The 11,274-nt window shown below is 45.0% G+C and overlaps 1 protein-coding gene across 7 annotated transcripts in view; it reads right to left on the bottom strand.

The window, feature by feature from the left end:
- LOC147025870 (SH3 and multiple ankyrin repeat domains protein 2-like) overlaps window positions 1–11,274 on the bottom strand; it is a 545,479-nt gene that overhangs the window by 454,342 nt on the left and 79,863 nt on the right. The window lies entirely within an intron of this gene.

The following is an 11,274-nucleotide window of genomic DNA, read 5'->3' as shown; positions in this document are numbered from 1 at the left end:
CTCAAACCCCTTAGTGTTTGATGAACTTGCGACTGTCCAATCAGGTTTAAACCAAATGTGGTGTGCCTTGCTCTCTTTTGCATGGTTTACACAAGAAACTAGAGATGAAGAAAAGGGCAATTTCCTCTCCGCACAGTCTCCATTGTGACATCACAGGGCCTGCACACTGACTTGACTCAAACAGCACACGTCCTATAGCGCATTAACATTTCAACTTTTAAGAGAAAGATAGCACAGAAAAACAATCGTTTAATAAGCACCTGGAAGTGAGCTATTACTGGAGGCACAGTCGGCAGGTAGAGGTAGGTTTGAAGGGATTAAGGGGGCACACAAGGTTCGCTCATGCACGCCAGCACCTTCACTCTGGAACCAGCAAAAAACACACACACACACACACACACACACACACACACACACACACACACACACACACACACACACACACACACACACACACACACACACACACACACACACACACACACACACTCGAAGTCAGGTAGCCCTAAAATATAATTAGAAATCCCAGACGTTGACATCTGTGTTTGCCAAAGTAGGTGCGCAACACCTTTTTCTATATTTTATCTCAGCCCTGCACTATACAGACCCAATGCATAGGAAAAATTGTCTTTACATTCTTTCATTGGCTGGATATTCAAGTAAAATCAAAGGCTGAAGCTGATCAGCCACATTTACTAGTTATTCCCTGCATGCTAGTTGACATTGTGCTGGTGATACAGGTCCTAAAGCATGACAGCTGAGCATTCATTACTCTACGAGCTACGGTGGACAGCCTAATTGTGTTTTCCCAAACATAAGCAGCCAAATTGTGTTTTCTCCCAAAATATGAATTTTGAAGGCATAATCAGCATCCCAATTCTGATGTTATGCAATGTCTGGCCAGCACAATGTTCTTCTGAGTGTGTTCTGCTCTTGTCCTCTCCTGGGCATTTCTGCCGTAATTTGCATGAGTTGTTGCCTTGGGTTCCGTGTCAAAGTTTCTACGCCTAGAGTTCCACTCCGGTAATTTGTGTGAGTTGTTGCCTTGGGTTCCGTGTCAAAGTTTTTTGCACGTAGAGTTACACTCCAGTCGATGTTTAACCCAGATATTCTATTAGGGTAAATCTGAGAGACTTGCCTGATACATATCTTTACATAGGCCAATGGGACAGCCACGTGCACCGTGGCTGCAGCAGGTTGATCAACATCTCAAGGAGATGGGAATGAGCCAGGCATCTGCTTGGGGGATAGCGAGACGAAGGCCCCTGGAGTACCGGTGGAAAATGGACGCAGCGAAGCGCATGCTCACCTATCTTTACAGTCTCTCTACAGAGTTCTAGCTACAGCAGAACAAAGCCCTTCAACTTCAATTAGAAATTTCAAAATAATCAGGTAATAATTGACTGAAACAGAGAGGAAGTGCAACACGTGTACAGCATACATGTAGGAAAAAAAATTACAATTGGGGACAAGAAGTCGTTGCAGGTCAGGATCAAATCCTTCATGGCATTAAGAACAAGCAATCGATGAAATAAGCAGTAATTGAAAGAACAAGTAGAGATTTCGTAATTACAAGAGAAAAAAAAGGCTTCGTAAATGTAAATCAGTCGGAGATGCAAATTGTACTGGTTTATAGGAGATCATCAGAATAGAAATACCTCAACGGAGAGTTAATGTGATGGATTATTAGGCGAGGTGGTTGAACGTGACACTGGATCTCAATTGGCAAGCTGGAAAGCAAAACAATCCAAAGAGAAAAAGAACTAAAAACAATCTGTAAACATTAAAGGAATGGTCTAAGACTCTCAGGCAATGGTTCCCAAATGTTTTGGGTGTGCGGACCCTTCTGATCAAACTGCTAAAGAACTTGCAGACCTCCATGGACGACTATCATAGTGACACAGTTTTTGGTGCAATGGTTCAGTGCTTGCTGACGTCTTATTTTTTGGAGAAACGACATAAGTGGGATGAACCACGGCCTTCTGCAAATGGTTGTTTTTAACATGCGTGGCGAGTTGAAGCGTGTGACATCATTTGGTCGTACAGGGAGGCTGTTAGGGTTTTTGTTTCTCCATGCGGAGAAGGGTTCACACTTCGTTCTTCTCACGAAGGGTTCACAGATCACAAATTAGGAAACACTGATCTAAGGGATGCTATGTGGCTGGAAGGATGACCTTTGAGTTTCACACACTAACCTCGAAGCTGCCTAGACTGGGTTGGAATCTCGGCCCAGTTATAAACTGTCATCGTAGTGTTTCACAGGCAGGGTGATTCATAAATGTATGTGCCGGCTCTCAGATGGACGTTAACTGGGTGTCCCTAGCATTAATTGGTGGATGTTAAAGATCCCATGGTGTCCTTCGCAAAGAGTAGGTGAGCTATCAACGGCACCCTGGACTAAAAATTCTAAATTCCTCCCCTAACTTACAGAGGACATCGAATCAGCGGCACAGCTGTGTCCTCAACCAATGTTGCGACCCCACTACCTTGTGCTGCATATGAAAGAAGAAGAAGGGATGGAGTACATCAACTAAAACATAGAACAATGTATGTCTGAAATCGTAACCAAGATCAATGGCTGAAGGCTTTACCTTTTCAGCTGGATCGACGACCACGCAGGAAATATATTTATGATGAACGACCAAATACAACCCGTCACTTCTCTAATGGGGATGTTAAATGGGGGGAGGGGGGAGAAAGAGGGAGGAAGCGGGAGGGAGAGAGAAGAGGGAGGGGGGAGTGAGGGGAGGGACAGAAGATGGAGGGAGGAGGGAGGGGGAACCTAAGAAGCGGGGAAGAGCGAGGAAGGGAGTTGGGGAGAGCGACGCCTCACCAAACATCACTTATACACTCTCGGAGGGGGTAAGGAGAGGAGGGGGAAAGGGGGAATGAGTTTGGGAGTTGGTGAGCATGAGGGGATGAGATTCTGGACTTGTATTTGGTTGGTGAACTTGGAGAGAAGGGGAGGTGGGGGGGGGTGGTACAGGATTGAATAAAATGGGGTATGTTAATGCATCATACGGAGACTGCCCAGAGATGTCCGTGGGGGTGCAGAGGGGAGGGGTTTGAGAGGAGGAAAGCATGAGGGGAGGGGTGGGAAGACAGCATGAGGGGAAGGGAAGGCAGCATGAATGGAAGGCAGCACAAGGGGAGGGGAAGGGAAGGCAGCATGAGGGGAAGGGAAGGTGACATGAGGGGAAGGGAAGACAGAATGAGAAGGGAAGGCAGTGTGAGGGGAAGGGAAGGCAGCATGAATGGAAGGCAGCATGAGGGGAGGGGAAGGGAAGGCAGCACAAGGAGTGTGGAAGGCAGTGCAAGGGGAAGGGAAGGAAGCGTGAGGGGAAGAGAAGGCGACACGAGGGGTGGGGAAGGGCAATAAAACATGCCCAAACAGCAACATTTTCTTTTTAACCGCTGGGTTCTATATAAAAATGGGCAGGAGCATTTGAAACCCACATTATAAACCTGGCAAAGGCGTGCCTGCATGCATGCTTGCACATGCAGCGACCTTTGCACCCCTTTGGTCGGCTCACTCCGAATCTGATTCATACATGCTACACCATGGGGAAGCTGTTTTAAATTCAAAACTTAACTGTCAGTCATTAACAGTCTCCTTAACAGAGGGGGGAGGGTGGGAGAGGGGTGAGAGAGCGAGAGGAGTGAGAGAGGGGAGGGGATAGGGGGGATTCTGGCAGACGGGACTTCCACCTTAACGTCCATCCGAGAGATGGCACACACTCTGATGAATCACCGTGCCTGTGAAAAACCAGAACAACAGTTTATAGCTGTGTCGGGATTCAAACCCAGGCGAGAGAGCTTCGAGCGAGTGTGCATACTTCTCGGCTATCCCGTCATGATGTGGCGATTCATTGCAATTATTTTGCCTTCCTTACTCTGGAAATATCCCCATGGAGAACCGCCATCTGTTAATGACTGTTAATGGGGACTGTTAATGACTAACAGCTTGAAGGTATCGCCAGTGAAGCTGGCAGAGCATCTACCAAGTGGCTCAGGTCAAGCAAGCACTCCAGCGACGGTTGAAGAAACTTTTAGAAACAAAACGTTTAATTTTTTTTTATATGTATCTATGTCTGCCGAAGTGACGGGTCGTATCATGAAAGAAGATCATACAAAAAGGGGAAACGTGGTGTAAAATAAAATCGCACATTTTCAGCGAGCAAACCACCGCCGAGGAACCTCACAGCCAAACGCAGGTGAATGGGCCCTGAACTTTGTTCAAGTCGATCGATATATTCAGTGACGGTGTGAAAATTGTAGAGTGCTCATCAAATGGCCTCAGCACCCAAGGGAGCACTCCAAGGAAACGGCTGATAAGGAAAGGCTGGCTTGACAAGCGATTACCGATCACCGATCGGTTATATAAACACCATACACCCAGCATGTCAAGCGATGTCTGAATTGAACAAATGAACACTTTTTATTTCAGCAGTCGGAACTACTGCTGAAGTCAATAAGGAAGTTTAAATTTTGAAATTTGGCTGAGATTAAGAGATTTGAGAGGTTATGAAATGTGCAGAAATTAATTAAAGCAACTAACGCTGGCATCTCCAGGCGTATATAAGCATTGCAATGTATCCAGCGATTCGTAGGAATGATGATCAGGCAATCAATGATATAAGTGAGGAAAGTGAAAAAAAATCTTTATTGTTAAGAAACCATTGCGGCCTGTTCCTAGTCAAGGCATTATTGAGGAGGCCAAAAAAAAAATGGCAGCTTAAGACTCCGGCAAGCTGATAGAGGGCTGACCAAGATAGTGCTCACCATGTTCATCAGGTTTATTTTGTTTTTTTTGTGATGAGCACCCCATAAATAATCTTCAAATAAGGGCGCTTAAATTAACCCAAACAACCAATTTTAATTCCTGCACTACCTTGGAGCTCTCTTCGTATGCATGCAAAGTTTTGCGGCTGCAACGTTTCATGGTTTTGGAGTTATGGGGGAGACGGATGGACGGACTAAAAGACTGACACACTGACATTTACTGTTAGAGATGAGATTGCCAGGAATGAATATATTTTGCAAATTAGATTTTGAGGTCCACTTATGATGCAATGTCGATGACGGATTCAAATTTGAAATGTGACTTGCTCACAGAGTACTGAGGTGTGCTCCGTAAACAAGTAGCTTACTATCGGTTGCATTGTGACTTGCTTGATTCAAAGCATTCAAGCAAGCACTCCGGTGGAACGGAGTGACGTGTTGGTGGTGGTCGTATGGCAGCTTAGCTGCTGGGGTAGCTATCATTTCTTGAGGCACGACTGTGTTGCTGATGCAGTGCCCCTCTTGTATGTCTGAAATGAGCTCACACACTGGAACTGGTACTCATTTCGCCGACCTAGGAAGGATGACAGGCTGCGTCAACCCCCTGGTGTATTAATTCAGCGGCCGACAGGGCTTGAACTCAGGACCCTAGGATCCCAAGCCGCCACCCTCACCACTGAGCCAACACCAGGCTACAAGAGTGACGTGTTCAACACCAGTGGCTGTTCACCACCATCTCAGAACTTTTTCCTTTCTGAGAGTTTCTTTGTGTCCATCTTCTCCACCCCATGCATCCTCCCCTACCCCTCATTCCTCCCCACATCCATTATTTATCCAATTCTCACCATATTTTGTCGGCTCAACCCTGAAATTTGACTTGCCCCCCCCCCACCCCAACCCCCAACTCCTTCCATTTTTACTGTTCCTTTCATTCTGTTATGTCCTGATCCGTTCTATGTTTTAGCTCCTCCACGAGCTTCGACTTTATTTTCCAAAAATAAAAAAAAATTATCCTCGACATAAACTCAGCCAAATTAACAGAAAAACAGCCATTATTACCTCCACCGCCGAAGGTGGAAAGGTTATGTTTTCACTCCTGTCTCTCTGTTTGTCTGCCTGTCTGTTTGTGAACAAATTATCTCAAAAGTTGCTGACAGATGTGGACGAAACTTGGTGGACGAGTTAGTGAGGTGACAAGAACAAGCCAATTAAATTTTGGTTCAGGTCCGGACGTATATCAGGCCGGTCAGTGAGATACAAAATGTAAACTAATCAGCTTGGCGGAGGTATGCGCTCTACTAAGTGCCCTTCGAGTTTATAATGAATTGGAGAGGATTAATATTCACATCACTGCCCTCAGCAAAACGTGACGACTTCGCAATGCACTTCTAAAGGAGCACTGCGGTAACTTATACTGGACTGGAAAGGGTGAAAATGGCAGTATAGATTTGGCTGTGCCATCAGAAACAGCCTTGTATCCTGCAGGCTATCATCACTGAGTTTAAACACCACATGCGTTCTCACCTCTCATTTCAGCGAACTCACCGGCCCTTCTCAGAAATTCCGATGATGCAGATACTTTCTATACTTTACTGGAGTTAACCATCATAAAGGTGTAGCTCATCAAGACTGATTGATTGTCGGGCAATTTCAATGCCCATGTCTGAGATGACCGGCGTCCTTGGTGTTTCATCATTGGTCCCCATCGTGTTGGAGTGATGAATGAGAATGGCCAGCACCCTTTACAACTTTGCAGCCACCATTCACCTTGTATCACAAATCCCTTCTTCAAAGGTAAACAGTCGCGTAAATTGCAACGTAGCAATGGGCACGTTCAGGGCTTTGACACCAGCTTGACCAGGTCATGGTCAGGCATAAGTTCAATGGTGATGTGCATATCATACAAGAAGCATGCATATTGCCAATTGTGATCCTGACCAGGTAGGCACAGGTTGGCTTGCAAGACCACAATCACACCCCGTAAGTTTCAATGTGCAAAGCAAGCCAGTCCCAAAGCTCAACGCTGCCAACATTGAACCCTGTGAAGTTATCGCTAAATTTCAAGCACTTTGATGAAAACCTCTCCAGGGTACAGACATCAACAAGCAGCAAGGATGAAAGATGGATATGCTTTTGTGATACTGTCCTTGATACACAGCAAGCGAAGCCTCTGGTCGAGTCACAAGGTCACAACCTCACTGCTTCACATAAAGTATATGGAGACTTTGAAAATAGTTATTGAAGTGAAAAGCACTGCACAAATGAATTAATGAGCAAGCACATTCCATGAAACAAGAAAAAAAAAAACTCAGACAATATCACCATCCTGTTCTGTGGAGATATAAAAAAATGTATTCAGCAGTTCTGGCTGAACCTGTGCGAAAGTATGAAGAAATGAGCTGGCAAAGGTGACCTTTGCAGCCAATACGATGGCATCAAAGAAGCACTTGGCTGATTTCCAAGGAAAACTGCACCACTGATACCAATGGATACCTCATTAGCAATCATTACGAGCAACTCGATTTCTGGGTAGAGCATTCTGAAGATCTATACTTGCGCGAATTGAGGAGGATGAGACAACAGTCACGGGGAGTTGATTCCACAATCGTGAGCATAAAGGGAGGAATGAATGCATATGGGCAACCAGTCTGGACTTTGTCTGTGTGTGAGAGAGAGAGAGAGTGAGAGAGTGAGAGAGTGAGAGAGTGAGAGAGTGAGAGAGTGAGAGAGTGAGAGAGTGAGAGAGTGAGAGAGTGAGAGAGTGAGAGAGTGAGAGAGTGAGAGAGTGAGAGAGTGAGAGAGTGAGAGAGTGAGAGAGTGAGAGAGTGAGAGAGAGAGTGAGACAGTGAGAGAGTGAGAGAGAGAGTGAGAGAGAGAGAGAGTGAGAGAGAGAGTGAGAGAGAGAGAGAGAGAGACAGTGAGAGAGAGAGAGAGTGAGAGAGAGAGAGAGAGAGAGAGAGAGAGAGAGAGAGAGAGAGAGCTGATGAGGCTTTCCAGAGGAACATGTGTGACCTTGGATGGCTTGGGTAAAGCAGAGGTAAAGCCCCTGTCACACCTTGACGATTTAGCCAGCGTATGGCAACGAATCAAAATGTATGTAAAACTCTGGCGTACGCTGAACTATTGATGTTTTTTTTCAGTTTTGGGATTATAATAATGTGTTGGACGTATGCATAACGTATTAGTAACGTCCACAGAACGTTTCCATAACTTATAGATAACTTATACCAACGAATGCTGAGCGTGTTGTCGGCGTTCACAACTTATGCCCAACGATAGTCTAACTTATGCATAGCGCAGCAGCGTATCGCCGACGATCACGTGGCGTAGCCTATTAATAGGCTGTAGCTCGACGATTCAAATCATAACCGCACTACACATCGAAGTGTCGACTTACGATAGAGTCTGAAACGCTGACAGGTTCCTCCTGTGAACCCCATTTTTATATACCAATTCCCCTAAACGCTGCCAATACGCCATTATATGATAGCTGTAAGTTAGAAACACGTTCAGTAAGTTCTGTGGTCGTCCGGAAGACGTCAAATACATCTACATACGTCAATATGCGTTGGAGATACGTTACACATAGGTTCAAAGCACGTTACTCATAGGTTAGAAATAAGTTTTGGGTACGCTAGACATTACCTCGACGTGTTTCGACTTATGAGTAACTTACAAGTAACGTGTGTCAACGATCGCATAACGTGCCTACAACTTATGGCCAGCGCATGCGGAACGTGTGTCATACGCTGGCATACGTCGAAAAATTTTGAGCATGCTCAAAATTTGTCGACGAGCTTGGCGTACTACGACGTATGCCAGCGTGCTTCAGCGTGCTCTTTACAACTTACCCATAACGTATTCGCCAAATTTTTCATACGTCGGCATTCGCTGGCTAAAACGTCAAGGTGTGACAGGGCCTTAAGAGAGGGCAGTTGGAGCAAGGCCAGATATAAGTTAGTATAAAATAGAGAATTCACCAACTGGCCACTGGTAGGAGAGCGACAGTCCTTGGCAATCTGCTTCCTGTCTTCAGATCCCCATGGTGTAAAATGACTTGATCACTTTGAGACAAACAAGGTAAGAAGCAACAGCACTAGCACCAGGTTAGGAGGCATACTCTCGGGAACTGCATCTGAAAACTTTGTTTGCATGATGAGCTCGATGTGGCTCATGAATGCCTTAGCTCCATGAAGAATGGCCAGATGTTAACTGGCCTCCATTGCTAGCTTGGTGATACGACCCTCACATTTAAAGTTATGGCAGATAGTCAGGTCATTGTGTCCCTTGGACTTCACCTCTTCCAATGGTTGTCCAGAGAAATTGATTGGACATTGTTTGTCCGCCAATCCTTGTGGAGAGACTGTGAGAGCATGTGACTTGCCGACGTCAAACATACTGCTCCATGTGGCTGACCGGCTGCATATATTGGCCAGGTCTGACGAAAGGGTTTCAGCAGTGGCTGGCCTTTCGCAACTAAGATGCATCATTCTGGACATGGTAGAGCTATCAGCAAAATGGTAAAGTTGGTATTCAAGAGAATTAAACAGATCACTGATGGTGATTAAGAATTATGTAGGTCCTAAGACACTGCCTTGTGACACCTGAGCCGAAAGAGAAAGAGAAATAAATAAGACTTTCCTAAGAAGTGGCTTCAATGCAGGAGGAAGCCAAGAGCCCATCAAAGCCTGCACAAGGATTGCCAACATATGGCTGTTTCTCCATGCTCTATATTTTTTAAATGCTGACCATCCAGCAAGGAAGCAGCACATACCATTTTTAAAATCTATGGCATGACTCGGCCAAGTTCTGGTTCATACCGCCGACCTCCCAGAGTCAGAGTAGACACTAACCATTATGCTGCCAAAATCATGGGAAAGGACACCAAGCTATCTTCCTTCTAAGTAAAGTTTGGAAAGCTTTGGGAAGCATCACATTCCAGCGTCTCCTGATACTAACTGACCTGAGATGTGTTTCCTGAGAACCGATGTTAGGATTCCAAGTTAGGATGCCTTAGTTAGGTTTCAGATCTGGTGGGTCCACCATTGATTATGGTGTTCACTCTGAAGCAAACGCAAGAGAAGTGCATTGCAAATAAAAAAAATAAAATAAAAATCATCCACTGTAGATGGCGTCAATTGATCTTCCCAAGGCTTTTGACTCGACGTCGTTCTGGCCTCGATGTTTGCTGATGACATGTGGGTTGTCCAGGAAGACTTAAGTATCATCAATGTATTTGATTATTGCATGCAAGCCACAGTTAAATTTGAAGGGAGCCAGTCCAGGCAGTTTAGCTATCGAAAATGCAGTGAAGAAAGGCTGTGTGCATGCAACAACCCTGTTTGAAATTTTCTTCTCCCGACTACTCCAACAAGCATTCCCCCCATTAATAATATGGGGGTTTAATGCTGGCATCGAAAAGGCCACTACCATTCTGATAACCAGGGTGTAGGACAAGAGTTTCCAATCGGAATCAACGTTTGTGTGTTCGATGGATGATGTGTTCTCAGCACATTAGTGTATTCCAATGAGTCCTGGTCAACTTACAGTCATCATGAGAAACATCTGAACAGTTTCCATCTACATTGCCTGCATCACATCCGAGTATGACAACATAAACACCTGACACAACTAGAACGCACTCGAGGGAAGTGCTGACTCACGCTGTTATGTTTCACTTGTAAGAAGCCATGGTTGTAATAATCATCCTCAAAATTTTCAGACATGATCAGGGTCCCCATGGGCAGGTTACGGGTGCAAGATCTTAACCCAGAGGATGTGGTTAAGATGCCTAAGTTAGGGTGTATAATCCATATTTGTGCAGTTTTGTTGGTACCTTTTTAAAAACTATCACTTCTTGCTCTATCATCTCCATATATATATATATATATATATATATATATATATATATATATATATATCTCTCTCTCTCTCTCTCTCTCTCTCTCTCTCTCTCTCTCTCTCTCTCTCTCTCTCTCTCTCTCTCTCTCTCTCTCTCTCTCTCTCCTGATTAGTGTCAGCTGTTTCTGCTCCCTGGTCACAGCTGCTGTTGATCTGAATAGAGATCACCTGACCCATGAAAGCCACTTTTCCCTCTCAACTGAAGTGTCTTGAGCTTTGTGCCCGCTTTTACTCTTTTGATGTGCTTCATGTCTCTGCTCAGCGTGTGACAATTGTGATCAATGCGGCTGAGTGTTTGTCTGTTTGTCAGCGGAATAACTCTAAAATATGAGCAGTGAGAACTGCCAAGTCCGGCACAGAACTTCATATTATACCGTACACACAGACGCAATTATCGCATTCCCCACATGCTGGTCTTTGGCCATGGCATGAGTAAATACTGTCCTGCACCAAATTTAATTTCAAATTTTACCTTGTGCGCTAAAACTTCAACACATCCGAGACATTTACAATTGATAGTGCTGTGCTAAATTTGGCGATCAGGGTCACGTACAGTAGTCTCCACCTAGAGAGTCCATAGAACACATTACC

The sequence above is a fragment of the Eptatretus burgeri genome, chromosome 5 (genome assembly GCF_056783735.1).
Source record: "Eptatretus burgeri isolate ZD-2024b chromosome 5, Ebu_testis_v1, whole genome shotgun sequence".
Lineage (NCBI taxonomy): Eukaryota > Metazoa > Chordata > Myxini > Myxiniformes > Myxinidae > Eptatretus > Eptatretus burgeri.
This window is presented reverse-complemented; position numbering and strand designations above follow the sequence as displayed.